The sequence below is a fragment of the Littorina saxatilis genome, linkage group LG11 (assembly GCF_037325665.1).
Source record: "Littorina saxatilis isolate snail1 linkage group LG11, US_GU_Lsax_2.0, whole genome shotgun sequence".
Lineage (NCBI taxonomy): Eukaryota > Metazoa > Mollusca > Gastropoda > Littorinimorpha > Littorinidae > Littorina > Littorina saxatilis.
The window spans coordinates 30,850,450-30,866,791 of NC_090255.1; the positions used below are offsets into that span (position 1 = coordinate 30,850,450).

A 16,342-nucleotide genomic window follows, 5' to 3' on the forward strand; every position below is an offset into this window, starting at 1 on the left:
TTTGCGAGCAAGTCTACTCTTTTGCCTGGCTCTGCAGTAAGTCCACATATTTTTCCGTAATCCAGTCATATTCCTTCAAAATGCAATCAATCGGCGGTGACAGACGTGTCGGTCGCGTTTTCCTCTCACCCATACCAGTTTAAGTTCATCCATGCAAACACACTCGCAAAACAGTTTATCACGTAGATACATTTCAAATAGGGAGCAAATGGTTAAATCTAAACCTACATATTTGTTCCCTAAGATTTGCTTCTCTGTCAATAAGCCTAATTACACACGTTCGAGAAAAACAACGTGGAATCAATTCTGAATCGAGTAAGCCAAATGGGTCCCAAACCCGTTTCGCCCGTTCTGCCGACCTGAAACGCAAAACAAAAGAATTGTGCGCTTCAACTAAATTAATTTCTATTCGACTTCATTACTTTCTTGCAACTTATGAACCTTTACTTAAAGCTTTTAAATGGTCTGAAAGTAGTGTTACCGCGTACTTATCGATGCACTCATTCGTTTTATTTTTTCAGCGACGGTCACTTAGTTTAAGGTTGCAAAAGGGCTAAGTCTCGCTGGCAACAGTTTTACCCTGCACAGATCGCAACAGTGCCGCTAGTAGTCTACACTTTGTGTTTGATGGTAGAATGGGATATACAGATTACAACACTCGTGGTTTTTTATATGGCTTGTATTTCAGTCAAGACCCAGCGGGAATATCAATCGAGAGACACTCGCCAGAGGCTCGTGTCTCCCGATGATATTCATCCGCTGGGTCTTGACTGAAATACAAGCCATATAAAAAACCACTCGTGTTGTAACCTATACGTATACCTTGAATCTTGCTGTGTTGAGTCACCCGCCACTGAAGACCACTGAAGCGAATCAGTACTCCTGCGTTCTGTCGCACAAACTTGGATTCAACAAAGACCCCGGAAAACAGTGTGTAGTGTACTAGATAACAACGCACAGGTGTAACTTATCTGAGAACAAAAGAAGCGCAAAGAGGCCATTTATTTTTTACTTGTATCTTGAGTCTTGCTGTGTTAGCCACCCAAGTGAGGTGTATCTGTATTTCTGCGTTCTCTCACACAAACTTGGATTCAACAAAGACTCTGACAAACAGGGAAAAGCATGCTGGATAACAGGGCGCAGGTGCAATCAATTTCGAAGAAAAGACGTTTTAACGAGGTCAATTTTGTTTTGTTTTGCCAAATATGTCTTGCTGTGCTACCCACTGAGATGTAACAGCACTTCCGCGCTCTATCACACAAACTTGGATGTACAAAATCTTCAACAAACAGGGTATAGTGGACGAACAAAAAACCCACACATGTATGTGTAACTTACCTCAGAGGAAAAGAATCGCAATCAGAGGTATTTTTAAAAATTAGTATCTTGAGTCTTGCTGTTTTAGTCTTCCACTGAGAGGGTATCAGTACTCCTGCGTTCTCGCGTTTAACCAGGATTCAACAAAGTTCCCGACAAACAGTAAATAGTGTACTATATACTGAACAAAAATTAGATAAAACACACACACAGGTGTAACTTACTTCAGGGGAAAAGTAGCGCAAAGAAGCACTTTTTAATTCTGTTTTTATCTTGAGTCTTCGGGGCAGTTGAAGCAATTGTATCAGTTGTATCAGTTAGTTAGTTAGTTGTTGCTTTTTGGGTCCAGCGGACCATATAGGCCTTGGCCAAATCAGGACCCCAGTTGTGGCAGTTGCTATGTTAGTCAGCCACTCATGTGTTTGAACACTCCTGTGTGCACTCTCCCACACAAACTTGGATTTACGACAGAGTTCTCGACAAACAGTGCATAGCATGCTGGATAACAACTCGCAAGTATAACTCATACCTTAGAAGAAAAGAAGCATAGAATGAGCAGGTATTTTTCGTACCTTGAGCTCGTGTCCTTCCTGGCAAAAAACAGACCACAGGGATTTCCTTGACCTTTCGTCGAGTACACGACTCCACACTCAGGGAAATTCTGCGAGGTGAAATGCCCGGATCGGATTCACTCTTACTCAGGGTAAGTCAGGGGCGGATCTGGGTTTTGAAAAGGGGGGTGCAAAGTTCTTTTTTTTTTTTTTGTATCTTATCAGCGAAGGCGCGAAGCGCCGAGCATGCTAGGGGGGTCCAGGGGCATGCCCCCCCGGAATTGTTTTTTAAAAAGGAAGCAAAATTGTGCAATCTGGTGCAATCTGAGCGTGTAAAGTGCTATTTTCAGGTGATACATTTTTCTTCTTTTTTGTTTTGTTTTTTTTGTTTGTCCCGCTGGGTGGGGGTGCAATTGCACCCATTGCACCCCCCCCCCAGATCCGCCCCTGGTAAGTTGATGTGCATCAGTTTGTATTGTTTCATCTGCTCACATAATCGGTTTCTCAAGTTCATGGTTGCTATAACACCCGAACATTGCTACAACACTTTTTAGTTTTTTTCCATTGCTGTTTTCTTGATGTTGCATTAACTATCTCTTATCACGACCTGAATTTCGAAGTGACCTAAAATGTACCATTGGTCAGCATGACAATCCCGTATAAGCGACGATTTGGACGCATACTTCGTCCCCTCCTACTACTTCGTCATCGTTATCGCTTGTACTGTATTAAGAGGGTACAACAAAGTTATCGAGAAGGCAAACACTCCTGAGTAGAGACGGACCAGTGCGTATGAATGTTATCATGTTGTTCATTTCGAAATGTTGACCTCGGTTTGTACTTGGCTGTGACGTTAAAGGTTCTGTTCTTCTCGTGGAAGAGATGGTTTGTACTTGGCTGTGACGTTAAAGGTTCTGTTCTTCTCGTGGAAGAGATGGTTTGTACTTGGCTGTGACGTTAAAGGTTCTTTCTTCTCGTGGAAGAGATTGTTTGTACTTGGCTGTGACGTTAAAGGTTCTGTTCTTCTCGTGGAAGAGATGGTTTGTACTTGGCTGTGACGTTAAAGGTTCTTTTCTTCTCGTGGAAGAGATGGTTTGTACTTGGCTGTGACGTTAAAGGTTCTTTTCTTCTCGTGGAAGAGATGGTTTGTACTTGGCTGTGACGTTAAAGGTTCTGTTCTTCTCGTGGAAGAGATGGTTTGTACTTGGCTGTGACGTTAAAGGTTCTTTTCTTCTCGTGGAAGAGATGGTTTGTACTTGGCTGTGACGTTAAAGGTTCTTTTCTTCTCGTGGAAGAGATGGTTTGTACTTGGCTGTGACGTTAAAGGTTCTTTTCTTCTCGTGGAAGAGATGGTTTGTACTTGGCTGTGCCGTTAAAGGTTCTGTTCTTCTCGTGGAAGAGATGGTTTGTACTTGGCTGTGCCGTTAAAGGTTCTGTTCTTCTCGTGGAAGAGATGGTTTGTACTTGGCTGTGACGTTAAAGGTTCTGTTCTTCTCGTGGAAGAGATGGTTTGTACTTGGCTGTGCCGTTAAAGGTTCTGTTCTTCTCGTAGAAGAGATGGTTTGTACTTGGCTGTGACGTTAAAGGTTCTGTTCTTCTCGTGGAAGAGATGGTTTGTACTTGGCTGTGACGTTAAAGGTTCTGTTCTTCTCGTGGAAGAGATGGTTTGTACTTGGCTGTGCCGTTAAAGGTTCTGTTCTTCTCGTAGAAGAGATGGTTTGTACTTGGCTGTGACGTTAAAGGTTCTGTTCTTCTCGTGGAAGAGATGGTTTGTACTTGGCTGTGACGTTAAAGGTTCTGTTCTTCTCGTGGAAGAGATGGTTTGTACTTGGCTGTGACGTTAGAGGTTCTGTTCTTCTCGTAGAAGAGATGGTTTGTACTTGGCTGTGACGTTAAAGGTTCTGTTCTTCTCGTGGAAGAGATGGTTTGTACTTGGCTGTGACGTTAAAGGTTCTGTTCTTCTCGTAGAAGAGATGGTTTGTACTTGGCTGTGACGTTAAAGGTTCTGTTCTTCTCGTAGAAGAGATGGTTTGTACTTGGCTGTGACGTTAAAGGTTCTGTTCTTCTCGTAGAAGAGATGGTTTGTACTTGGCTGTGACGTTAAAGGTTCTGTTCTTCTCGTGGAAGAGATGGTTTGTACTTGGCTGTGACGTTAAAGGTTCTGTTCTTCTCGTAGAAGAGATGGTTTGTACTTGGCTGTGACGTTAAAGGTTCTGTTCTTCTCGTGGAAGAGATGGGTTTGTACTTGGCTGGGAAGTTAAAGGTTCTTTCTTCTCATGGAAGAGATGGTTTGTACTTGGCTGTGCCTTTAAAGGTTCTTTTCTTCTCGTGGAAGAGATGGTTTGTACTTGGCTGTGACGTTAAAGGTTCTTTTCTTCTCGTGGAAGAGATGGTTTGTACTTGGCTGTGCCTTTAAAGGTTCTTTTCTTCTCGTGGAAGAGATGGTTTGTACTTGGCTGTGCCGTTAAAGGTTCTGTTCTTCTCGTGGAAGAGATGGTTTGTACTTGGCTGTGACGTTAAAGGTTCATTTCTTCTCGTAGAAGAGATGGTTTGTACTTGGCTGTGCCGTTAAAGGTTCTGTTCTTCTCGAGGAAGAGATGGTTTGTACTTGGCTGTGCCGTTAAAGGTTCTGTTCTTCTCGAGGAAGAGATGGTTTGTACTTGGCTCGGACGTTAAAGGTTCTGTTCTTCTCGTGGAAGAGATGGTTTGTACTTGGCTGTGACGTTAAAGGTTCTGTTCTTCTCGTGGAAGAGATGGTTTGTACTTGGCTGTGACGTTAAAGGTTCTGTTCTTCTCGTGGAAGAGATGGTTTGTACTTGGCTGTGACGTTAAAGGTTCTGTTCTTCTCGTGGAAGAGATGGTTTGTACTTGGCTGTGACGTTAAAGGTTCTGTTCTTCTCGTAGAAGAGATGGTTTGTACTTGGCTGTGACGTTAAAGGTTCTGTTCTTCTCGTGGAAGAGATTGTTTGTACTTGGCTGTGACGTTAAAGGTTCTTTTCTTCTCGTGGAAGAGATGGTTTGTACTTGGCTGTGACGTTAAAGGTTCTGTTCTTCTCGTGGAAGAGATGGTTTGTACTTGGCTGTGACGTTAAAGGTTCTGTTCTTCTCGTGGAAGAGATGGTTTGTACTTGGCTGTGCCGTTAAAGGTTCTGTTCTTCTCGTAGAAGAGATGGTTTGTACTTGGCTGTGACGTTAAAGGTTCTGTTCTTCTCGTGGAAGAGATGGTTTGTACTTGGCTGTGACGTTAAAGGTTCTTTCTTCTCGTGGAAGAGATTGTTTGTACTTGGCTGTGACGTTAAAGGTTCTGTTCTTCTCGTGGAAGAGATGGTTTGTACTTGGCTGTGACGTTAAAGGTTCTTTCTTCTCGTGGAAGAGATGGTTTGTACTTGGCTGTGACGTTAAAGGTTCTGTTCTTCTCGTGGAAGAGATGGTTTGTACTTGGCTGTGCCGTTAAAGGTTCTGTTCTTCTCGTAGAAGAGATGGTTTGTACTTGGCTGTGACGTTAAAGGTTCTGTTCTTCTCGTGGAAGAGATGGTTTGTACTTGGCTGTGACGTTAAAGGTTCTGTTCTTCTCGTAGAAGAGATGGTTTGTACTTGGCTGTGAAGTTAAAGGTTCTGTTCTTCTCGTAGAAGAGATGGTTTGTACTTGGCTGTGACGTTAAAGGTTCTGTTCTTCTCGTAGAAGAGATGGTTTGTACTTGGCTGTGACGTTAAAGGTTCTGTTCTTCTCGTAGAAGAGATGGTTTGTACTTGGCTGTGACGTTAAAGGTTCTGTTCTTCTCGTAGAAGAGATGGTTTGTACTTGGCTGTGACGTTAAAGGTTCTGTTCTTCTCGTAGAAGAGATGGTTTGTACTTGGCTGTGACGTTAAAGGTTCTGTTCTTCTCGTGGAAGAGATGGTTTGTACTTGGCTGTGACGTTAAAGGTTCTGTTCTTCTCGTGGAAGAGATGGTTTGTACTTGGCTGTGACGTTAAAGGTTCTGTTCTTCTCGTGGAAGAGATGGGTTTGTACTTGGCTGGGAAGTTAAAGGTTCTTTCTTCTCGTGGAAGAGATGGTTTGTACTTGGCTGTGCCTTTAAAGGTTCTTTTCTTCTCGTGGAAGAGATGGTTTGTACTTGGCTGTGACGTTAAAGGTTCTTTTCTTCTCGTGGAAGAGATGGTTTGTACTTGGCTGTGCCTTTAAAGGTTCTTTTCTTCTCGTGGAAGAGATGGTTTGTACTTGGCTGTGCCGTTAAAGGTTCTTTTCTTCTCGTGGAAGAGATGGTTTGTACTTGGCTGTGCCGTTAAAGGTTCTGTTCTTCTCGTGGAAGAGATGGTTTGTACTTGGCTGTGACGTTAAAGGTTCTGTTCTTCTCGTGGAAGAGATGGTTTGTACTTGGGTGTGACGTTAAAGGTTCATTTCTTCTCGTAGAAGAGATGGTTTGTACTTGGCTGTGCCGTTAAAGGTTCTGTTCTTCTCGAGGAAGAGATGGTTTGTACTTGGCTGTGCCGTTAAAGGTTCTGTTCTTCTCGAGGAAGAGATGGTTTGTACTTGGCTGGGACGTTAAAGGTTCTGTTCTTCTCGTGGAAGAGATGGTTTGTACTTGGCTGTGACGTTAAAGGTTCTGTTCTTCTCGTGGAAGAGATGGTTTGTACTTGGCTGTGACGTTAAAGGTTCTGTTCTTCTCGTGGAAGAGATGGTTTGTACTTGGCTGTGACGTTAAAGGTTCTGTTCTTCTCGTGGAAGAGATGGTTTGTACTTGGCTGTGACGTTAAAGGTTCTGTTCTTCTCGTAGAAGAGATGGTTTGTACTTGGCTGTGACGTTAAAGGTTCTGTTCTTCTCGTGGAAGAGATTGTTTGTACTTGGCTGTGACGTTAAAGGTTCTTTTCTTCTCGTGGAAGAGATGGTTTGTACTTGGCTGTGACGTTAAAGGTTCTTTCTTCTCGTGGAAGAGATGGTTTGTACTTGGCTGTGACGTTAAAGGTTCTGTTCTTCTCGTGGAAGAGATGGTTTGTACTTGGCTGTGCCTTTAAAGGTTCTTTTCTTCTCGTGGAAGAGATGGTTTGTACTTGGCTGTGACGTTAAAGGTTCTTTTCTTCTCGTGGAAGAGATGGTTTGTACTTGGCTGTGCCTTTAAAGGTTCTTTTCTTCTCGTGGAAGAGATGGTTTGTACTTGGCTGTGCCGTTAAAGGTTCTTTTCTTCTCGTGGAAGAGATGGTTTGTACTTGGCTGTGCCGTTAAAGGTTCTGTTCTTCTCGTGGAAGAGATGGTTTGTACTTGGCTGTGACGTTAAAGGTTCTGTTCTTCTCGTGGAAGAGATGGTTTGTACTTGGCTGTGACGTTAAAGGTTCTGTTCTTCTCGTGGAAGAGATGGTTTGTACTTGGGTGTGACGTTAAAGGTTCATTTCTTCTCGTAGAAGAGATGGTTTGTACTTGGCTGTGCCGTTAAAGGTTCTGTTCTTCTCGAGGAAGAGATGGTTTGTACTTGGCTGTGCCGTTAAAGGTTCTGTTCTTCTCGAGGAAGAGATGGTTTGTACTTGGCTCGGACGTTAAAGGTTCTGTTCTTCTCGTGGAAGAGATGGTTTGTACTTGGCTGTGACGTTAAAGGTTCTGTTCTTCTCGTGGAAGAGATGGTTTGTACTTGGCTGTGACGTTAAAGGTTCTGTTCTTCTCGTGGAAGAGATGGTTTGTACTTGGCTGTGACGTTAAAGGTTCTGTTCTTCTCGTGGAAGAGATGGTTTGTACTTGGCTGTGACGTTAAAGGTTCTGTTCTTCTCGTAGAAGAGATGGTTTGTACTTGGCTGTGACGTTAAAGGTTCTGTTCTTCTCGTAGAAGAGATGGTTTGTACTTGGCTGTGACGTTAAAGGTTCTGTTCTTCTCGTGGAAGAGATGGTTTGTACTTGGCTGTGACGTTAAAGGTTCTTTCTTCTCGTTGAAGAGATTGTTTGTACTTGGCTGTGACGTTAAAGGTTCTTTCCTTCTCGTGGAAGAGATTGTTTGTACTTGGCTGTGACGTTAAAGGTTCTTTCTTCTCGTGGAAGAGATTGTTTGTACTTGGCTGTGACGTTAAAGGTTCTGTTCTTCTCGTGGAAGAGATGGTTTGTACTTGGCTGTGAAGTTAAAGGTTCTGTTCTTCTCGTAGAAGAGATGGTTTGTACTTGGCTGTGACGTTAAAGGTTCTGTTCTTCTCGTAGAAGAGATGGTTTGTACTTGGCTGTGACGTTAAAGGTTCTGTTCTTCTCGTAGAAGAGATGGTTTGTACTTGGCTGTGACGTTAAAGGTTCTGTTCTTCTCGTAGAAGAGATGGTTTGTACTTGGCTGTGACGTTAAAGGTTCTGTTCTTCTCGTAGAAGAGATTGTTTGTACTTGGCTGTGACGTTAAAGGTTCTGTTCTTCTCGTGGAAGAGATGGTTTGTACTTGGCTGTGACGTTAAAGGTTCTGTTCTTCTCGTGGAAGAGATGGTTTGTACTTGGCTGTGACGTTAAAGGTTCTGTTCTTCTCGTGGAAGAGATGGGTTTGTACTTGGCTGGGAAGTTAAAGGTTCTTTCTTCTCGTGGAAGAGATGGTTTGTACTTGGCTGTGACGTTAAAGGTTCTTTTCTTCTCGTGGAAGAGATGGTTTGTACTTGGCTGTGCCTTTAAAGGTTCTTTTCTTCTCGTGGAAGAGATGGTTTGTACTTGGCTGTGACGTTAAAGGTTCTTTTCTTCTCGTGGAAGAGATGGTTTGTACTTGGCTGTGCCTTTAAAGGTTCTTTTCTTCTCGTGGAAGAGATGGTTTGTACTTGGCTGTGCCGTTAAAGGTTCTTTTCTTCTCGTGGAAGAGATGGTTTGTACTTGGCTGTGCCGTTAAAGGTTCTGTTCTTCTCGTGGAAGAGATGGTTTGTACTTGGCTGTGACGTTAAAGGTTCTGTTCTTCTCGTGGAAGAGATGGTTTGTACTTGGCTGTGACGTTAAAGGTTCTGTTCTTCTCGTGGAAGAGATGGTTTGTACTTGGGTGTGACGTTAAAGGTTCATTTCTTCTCGTAGAAGAGATGGTTTGTACTTGGCTGTGCCGTTAAAGGTTCTGTTCTTCTCGAGGAAGAGATGGTTTGTACTTGGCTGTGCCGTTAAAGGTTCTGTTCTTCTCGAGGAAGAGATGGTTTGTACTTGGCTGGGACGTTAAAGGTTCTGTTCTTCTCGTGGAAGAGATGGTTTGTACTTGGCTGTGACGTTAAAGGTTCTGTTCTTCTCGTGGAAGAGATGGTTTGTACTTGGCTGTGACGTTAAAGGTTCTGTTCTTCTCGTGGAAGAGATGGTTTGTACTTGGCTGTGACGTTAAAGGTTCTGTTCTTCTCGTGGAAGAGATGGTTTGTACTTGGCTGTGACGTTAAAGGTTCTGTTCTTCTCGTAGAAGAGATGGTTTGTACTTGGCTGTGACGTTAAAGGTTCTGTTCTTCTCGTGGAAGAGATTGTTTGTACTTGGCTGTGACGTTAAAGGTTCTTTTCTTCTCGTGGAAGAGATGGTTTGTACTTGGCTGTGACGTTAAAGGTTCTTTCTTCTCGTGGAAGAGATGGTTTGTACTTGGCTGTGACGTTAAAGGTTCTGTTCTTCTCGTGGAAGAGATGGTTTGTACTTGGCTGTGCCGTTAAAGGTTCTGTTCTTCTCGTAGAAGAGATGGTTTGTACTTGGCTGTGACGTTAAAGGTTCTGTTCTTCTCGTGGAAGAGATGGTTTGTACTTGGCTGTGACGTTAAAGGTTCTGTTCTTCTCGTAGAAGAGATGGTTTGTACTTGGCTGTGACGTTAAAGGTTCTGTTCTTCTCGTAGAAGAGATGGTTTGTACTTGGCTGTGACGTTAAAGGTTCTGTTCTTCTCGTAGAAGAGATGGTTTGTACTTGGCTGTGACGTTAAAGGTTCTGTTCTTCTCGTAGAAGAGATGGTTTGTACTTGGCTGTGACGTTAAAGGTTCTGTTCTTCTCGTGGAAGAGATGGTTTGTACTTGGCTGTGACGTTAAAGGTTCTGTTCTTCTCGTGGAAGAGATGGTTTGTACTTGGCTGTGCCGTTAAAGGTTCTGTTCTTCTCGTGGAAGAGATGGTTTGTACTTGGCTGTGACGTTAAAGGTTCTTTCTTCTCGTGGAAGAGATGGTTTGTACTTGGCTGTGACGTTAAAGGTTCTGTTCTTCTCGTGGAAGAGATGGTATTCACCACCACAGGTCTGTCCAGTTTTTTTATTTTTTTATTTTTACATTTAGTCAAGTTCTGACTAAATGTTTTAACATAGAGGGGGAATCGAGACGAGGGTCGTGGTGTATGAGTGTGTGTGTGTGTGTGTGTGTGTGTGTCTGTCTGTCTGTCTGTGCGTGTGTGTGTGTAGAGCGATTCAGACTAAACTACTGGACCGATCTTTATGAAATTTGACATGAGAGTTTCTGGGAATGATGTCCCCGGATTTTTTTTTCATTTTTGCGATAAATGTCTTTGATGACGTCATATCCGGCTTTTTGTAAAAGTTGAGGCGGCACTGTCACACCCTCATTTTTCAATCAAATTGATTGAAATTTTGGCCAAGCAATCTTCGACGAAGGCCGGACTTCGGTATTGCATTTCAGCTGGTGGCTTAAAAATTAATTAATGACTTTGGTCATTCAAAATCTGAAAATTGTAAAGAAATTTTTTTTTAATAAAACGATCTAAATTTACGTTCATCTTATTTGTCATCATTTCCTGATTCCAAAAACATATAGATATGTTATATTTGGATTAAAAACAAGCTCTGAAAATTAAAAATATAAAAATTATGATCAAAATTAAATTTTCGAAATCAATTTTAAAACACTTTCATCTTTTTCCTTGTCGGTTCCTGATTCCAAAAACATATAGATATGATATGTTTGGATTAAAACCACGCTCAGAAAGTTAAAACGAAGAGAGATACAGAAAAGCGTGCTATCCTTCTCAGCGCAACTACTACCCCGCTCTTCTTGTCAATTTCACTGCCTTTGCCACGAGCGGTGGACTGACGATGCTACGAGTATACGGTCTTGCTGAAAAATTGCAGTGCGTTCAGTTTCATTCTGTGAGTTCGACAGCTTGACTAAATGTTGTATTTTCGCCTTACGCGACTTGCTTTTACATTCAGTCAAGTTTTGACTAATTGTTTTAACATAGAGGGGGAATCGAGACGAGGGTCGTGGTGTATGTGTGTGTGTGTGTGTGTGTGTGTGTGTGTGTGTGTGTGTGTGTGTGTGTGTGTGTGTGTGTGTCTGTGCGTGTGTGTGTGTAGAGCGATTCAGACCAAACTACTGGACCGATCTTTATGAAATTTGACATGAGAGTTCCTGGGAATGATATCCCCGGACGTTTTTTTCTTTTTTTCGATAAATACCTTTGATGACGTCATATGCGGCTTTTTGTAAAAGTTGAGGCGGCACTGTCACACCCTCATATTTCAATCAAATTGATTGAAATTTTGGCCAAGCAATCTTCGACGAAGGCCTGACTTCGGTATTGCATTTCAACTTGGTGGCTTAAAAATTAATTAATGACTTTGGTTATTAAAGATCGGAAAATTGTAAAAAAAGATTGTTTTATAAAACGATCCAAATTTACGTTCATCTTATTTTTCATCATTTTCTGATTCCAAAAACATATAAATACTAGAGGAATACCCGGCTTCGCCGGGGTGAATCGCGAGACAGAGACAGACAGCGTGGCGGTTCACCACAATCACCTTTGAAGGCGAAGTCCTGTCAAACGGGATTGAGAATTTTAGAGCTTATTTCTTAGCCCTATATTATCTGCTGTGGCTTCTCAAATGCCAGAACATACAGACAGATGATGATGATAAAATCGTTTATTTAACGTCACTCTGTAAAAACATTGGCGACATTTGTCTTAGATTAAGAACACACACAGGCACGCACACAAACTTTCCCTTTATGTACAGTGGTTCACCACCCTCCCGCCCCCCGCACACTCTCGCTCATTTAATTAAAAATGGTGTTAAGAGATACTTGGATATAAAATGGTATTTTTAAAATTTCTGATAAAAATATATAGTAGCTGTATGAGAAGCAATGGCGTCAGCCGCAGCAACGCCTCTTCATATCCAGGGACCAAGTGGGTACGTGTGCATAAGTCCAGCGATAAGTTTGGGACCTTGCCACCCAAGGTCTTTATTAAAACTTAAAAGATAGCTTAATTTTTCCTTTGAGGTATTTGGCAGAATATTTCTATTTGAGTTTATAAACTGAGTCAGGGGTTGAAAGTGGCATGAGTTCAAATCACACTCCAAAGTCAAATGAGCAATGGTGAGGTCGGATTGACAGGTGCATTTAAGCTCTAGAAATTGGTAATTCCCAGCTTCTGCCCTTAGGCGGTTAATCCTTTTTATTACACGTGGGCATGCATTATAGGTGTTCATCTGTTTTGATGGGGCTTCCCGAATGAGCCAGCCAGAGCTTATAGCCTTGTGCATATATTTGTTCCTCCATTCTCTCCAGAGAAGAGAGTCTGTAAGGCTACTGATCTCAGAAGCAGACAATGGCAGGTCTACCTCGGAGGCGCCTATGCCTTGGGCAGCTTCTTTAGCGGCTTTGTCCGCTTTCTCGTTGCCAGGCACGTTCACGTGTGCTGGACACCAGACCAGGTTAATCTCGCTTCCTTTTTTTATAATTTTATTTGCCAGCTCCTTTATGGCAATGACAAGATCATGTCTTTTTGATCTTTTGTTAGATCTTAATGCTTCAATGGCTGCTTTGGAGTCAGAGAAAAAAAACTATCTTTTGAGGAGGAGTGTTCTTGAGATTGAGATGAACAAGCGACATGCAGATGGCAAGGAGCTCAGCTGAGAAGATCGAGTTTCTGTTGCACAGTTTAAATTTCCCAGTCATGTCATCGCTGGGGATTACAAAAGCTGCGCCAGCCTTCTTGTCATCCAACACTGACCCGTCTGTGTAAACATGAACATGGCCTTTGTATTCAGTATCAATGTGCTCAAGGGCTTGTATCCTGAGTAATAACTGATCATCCTTTGTAGCTGTGCAATATTCTGTGTCAAAATTCATTTCTTTCATTGTCCATGAGGGATCACGAGATATGGGGTTTTGGGCCACATCATTTGGGTCGACACTGATTTCACTAAAGAGTGAAGCATTGAATTGAGCCAGTGAGGAGAAAGTAGTGCCAAAGTGGGCCTTTTTGTTTTGGACATGATTGTAATGCGGTTGTAGCTCCTCTTTTGTTGAGTTTTGCACTGTGTTGGCTCGAACATTGTAATCTGCGCAGCACTTACGCCGCCACATGTCAAGAGGGAGGAATCCTGCTTGGTGGTATACAATGGATACAGGCAGACAAAAACCGCTAGACCCCATCACAAACAGAACTCTACAATCCACAGGTTTTTGCCCACACACACACACACAAACACACACACACACACACAGAAGCCGTATATATATATGTATATCTATATCTATAAATATATAGAGATAGGTGACAGTGTATTTTTCGCGTGGCTATAAACTGATTCGACCTTTTCACTTTGACAGTAAGAACAACTTACGGGTGCAAGGGAAGCGTTCTGGACAGCGCAGTGACATTCTAAAAATAGTAACTTAGAAACGGGAATATGGATTGAAGCCACACGAAGGCGCAAAACACTGGAGAAGATAAGGAAGAGTTACTGGGAATGGTGAATTCGCCGGGGTGAATCGCGAGACAGAGACAGACAGCGTGGCGGTTCACCACAATCACCTTTGAAGGCGAAGTCCTGTCAAACGGGATTGAGAATTTTAGAGCTTATTTCTTAGCCCTATATTATCTGCTGTGGCTTCTCAAATGCCAGAACATACAGACAGACAAAAGCCGCTAGACCACATCACAAACAGAACTCTACAATACACAGGTTTTTGCCCACACACACACACAAACACACACACACACACAGATAACTAAGAGAAGCCGTATATATATATATGTATATCTATATCTATAAATATATAGAGATAGGTGAGAGTGTATTTTTCGCGTGGCTATAAATTGATTCGACCTTTTCACTTTGACAGTAAGAACAACTTACGGGTGCAAGGGAAGCGTTCTGGACAGCGCAGTGACATTCTAAAAATAGTAAATTACAAACGGGAATATGGATTGAAGCCACACGAAGGAAGGGAGATAAACGCAAAACACTGGAGAAGATAAGGAAGAGTTACTTATAATGGTGAAATGAACACAAAAACCAAAATCGGTTCAGCGCTGCGCGCTGAGAGCACGTGTTGAAATATCTCATCGATGATATTGTGTCCGGGGTGTAGCTGAATACGGTGTCCAAATTTGAAAAAGATCCACCGAGAACATTGGCGTTGTGATGTGGTGTAGCGGCTTTGGTGTGTCGGTATGGGGGCCCGGGTAGCTGAGGTGGAACCAAAATCGGTTCAGCGCTGCGCGCTGAGAGCACGTGTTGAAATATCGACCAGGTTGTGTCCTGTCCCGGGTCTACCTGAATATGCCCACCAAATTTGAAGCAGATCCATCGAGAACTTTGGCCGTGCATCGCGAACTCACAGACAGACACACAGACAGACACACAGACAGACACACAGACAGACACAAGTCGTATATATAATTATATAGATGTTATATTTGAAATAAAAACAAGCTCTGAAAATTAAAAATATAACAATTATGATCAAAATTAAATTTTCGAAATCAACTTAAAAACACTTTCATCGTATTCCTTGTCGGTTCCTGATTCCAAAAAACATATAGATATGATATGTTTGGATCAAAAACACGCTCAGAAAGTTAAAACGAAGAGAGGTACAGAAAAGCGTGCTATCCTTCTCAGCGCAACTACCCCGCTCTTCTTGTCAATTTCACTGCCTTTGCCACGAGTAGTGGACTGACGATGTTACGAGTATACGGTCTTGCTGAAAAATTGCAGTGCGTTCAGTTTCATTCTGTGAGTTCGACAGCTTGACTAAATGTTGTATTTTCGCCTTACGCGACTTGTTTTTACATTTAGTCAAGTTTTGACTAAATGTTTTAACATAGAGGGGGAATCGAGACGAGGGTCGTGGTGTATGTGTGTGTGTGTGTGTGTGTGTGTGTGTGTGTCTGTGTGTGTCTGTGTGTGTCTGTGTGTGTCTGTGTGTGTCTGTGCGTGTGTGTGTGTAGAGCGATTCAGACCAAACTACTGGACCGATCTTTATGAAATTTGACATGAGAGTTCCTGGGAATGATATCCCCGGACGTTTTTGGCTCACGTAAGTGTAGCCTATGCGATGGTAAACTTTGTCTGTCTGTGCGTGCGTGCGTATGTATGTATGTATGTATGTGTGTATGTCTGTGGTAGAAACTTTAACATTTTTGGCTAAACACCGAAATACTCATTTCACGTGGTTAATTTTCAAGCACCATCTTCAAATTATTGAAGCAATGATCAACATTGTGTCGGCATGTGTGTAGTTAAAGCGTGTATCTAAAGAAAACGGGTGGTGGGGGGTTTTGAAGGGGTACAAGCAGTTGACTGATTTGTGTCGTGTTTGGCATGTAGACGGCAGGTCAGGTGTCAAGATCAGGTCAGGGGTCGCGCGAAGGATTGTGGTCCAGTTCTCACCTCGCCGATTTGCCGGGGAAGACGATTTCATGTTGTTCGGTTTCTAAGCTCCAGAAAAGTAAATAAAGAAGATACCAAAGGGAGATTTCCTACAATTTGATCTGCACAGCGTGTTTCCAATGTCCACGCGAGGAAAAGCTGTCGAAAGCGCGGCAGTCAGTGTCGATCTTGCAGCCGTATCCCGGTAAGTTCAGAGACAGACTGTCTTGTGTCTCCCACTCTGATAACGTGTCACCTACTGTTAATCCGTTTTGTTTTAATTTCTTTTTATTTCAGCAGACACGGCTGTCAAACACAGTGCTAGGCAGTCACCTCTAGTGAAATGAGTTGATCTAGTCTTAAGTACTTTGCAACAACTTCCTTGAACGTGAAAGACAGTTTTTGAATGCTAGATCTGTATCGCGTTTCATTCCAGACTCGATCCTCTCTTTGATTGTAGATCTACTGTTTGCTGTTTACGCACTATCATATATTCGCTATGTAACGTTTGGTAAGCTTACCTTGCAACAGCTTTCTTGTCTTTGTTGGCATTTCTGGCTGTGTTGACCGTCAGAATTATTTTAAGAACCAGGCGAGTTGATATGATGCGTTAGTTTTAACTGTGTGTGTGCGTGTGTGTGTGTGTGTGTGTGTGTGTGTGTGTGTGTGTGTGTGTGTGTGTGTGTGTGTTTGTGTGTGTGTGTGTTACGGAGTGAGTGAGTTTGTGTTATGTTACTGTTTGTTGATTTCTTACGGGAGCCTTGAAGGCTTCGCCTCTTGTTTTCTTTTTTTCGATAAATACCTTTGATGACGTCATATGCGGCTTTTTGTAAAAGTTGAGGCGGCACTGTCACACCCTCATATTTCAATCAAATTGATTGAAATTTTGGCCAAGCAATCTTCGACGAAGGCCGGAC

General features: G+C 42.6%; 2 protein-coding genes across 2 annotated transcripts in view; one reads left to right on the forward strand and one right to left on the reverse strand.

Moving 5' to 3' along the window:
* The window catches only part of LOC138980607 (uncharacterized), a 10,512-nt gene extending 8,492 nt beyond the window's left edge, over positions 1-2,020 (reverse strand). The window contains exon 1 of the mRNA XM_070353522.1: positions 1,890-2,020. The gene's annotated coding sequence lies outside the window, so the exon portion shown is untranslated. The remainder of the gene's footprint in view (positions 1-1,889) is intronic.
* The window catches only part of LOC138980611 (glycoprotein-N-acetylgalactosamine 3-beta-galactosyltransferase 1-like), a 47,131-nt gene continuing 31,606 nt past the window's right edge, over positions 818-16,342 (forward strand). The window contains exon 1 of the mRNA XM_070353531.1: positions 818-2,020. The gene's annotated coding sequence lies outside the window, so the exon portion shown is untranslated. The remainder of the gene's footprint in view (positions 2,021-16,342) is intronic.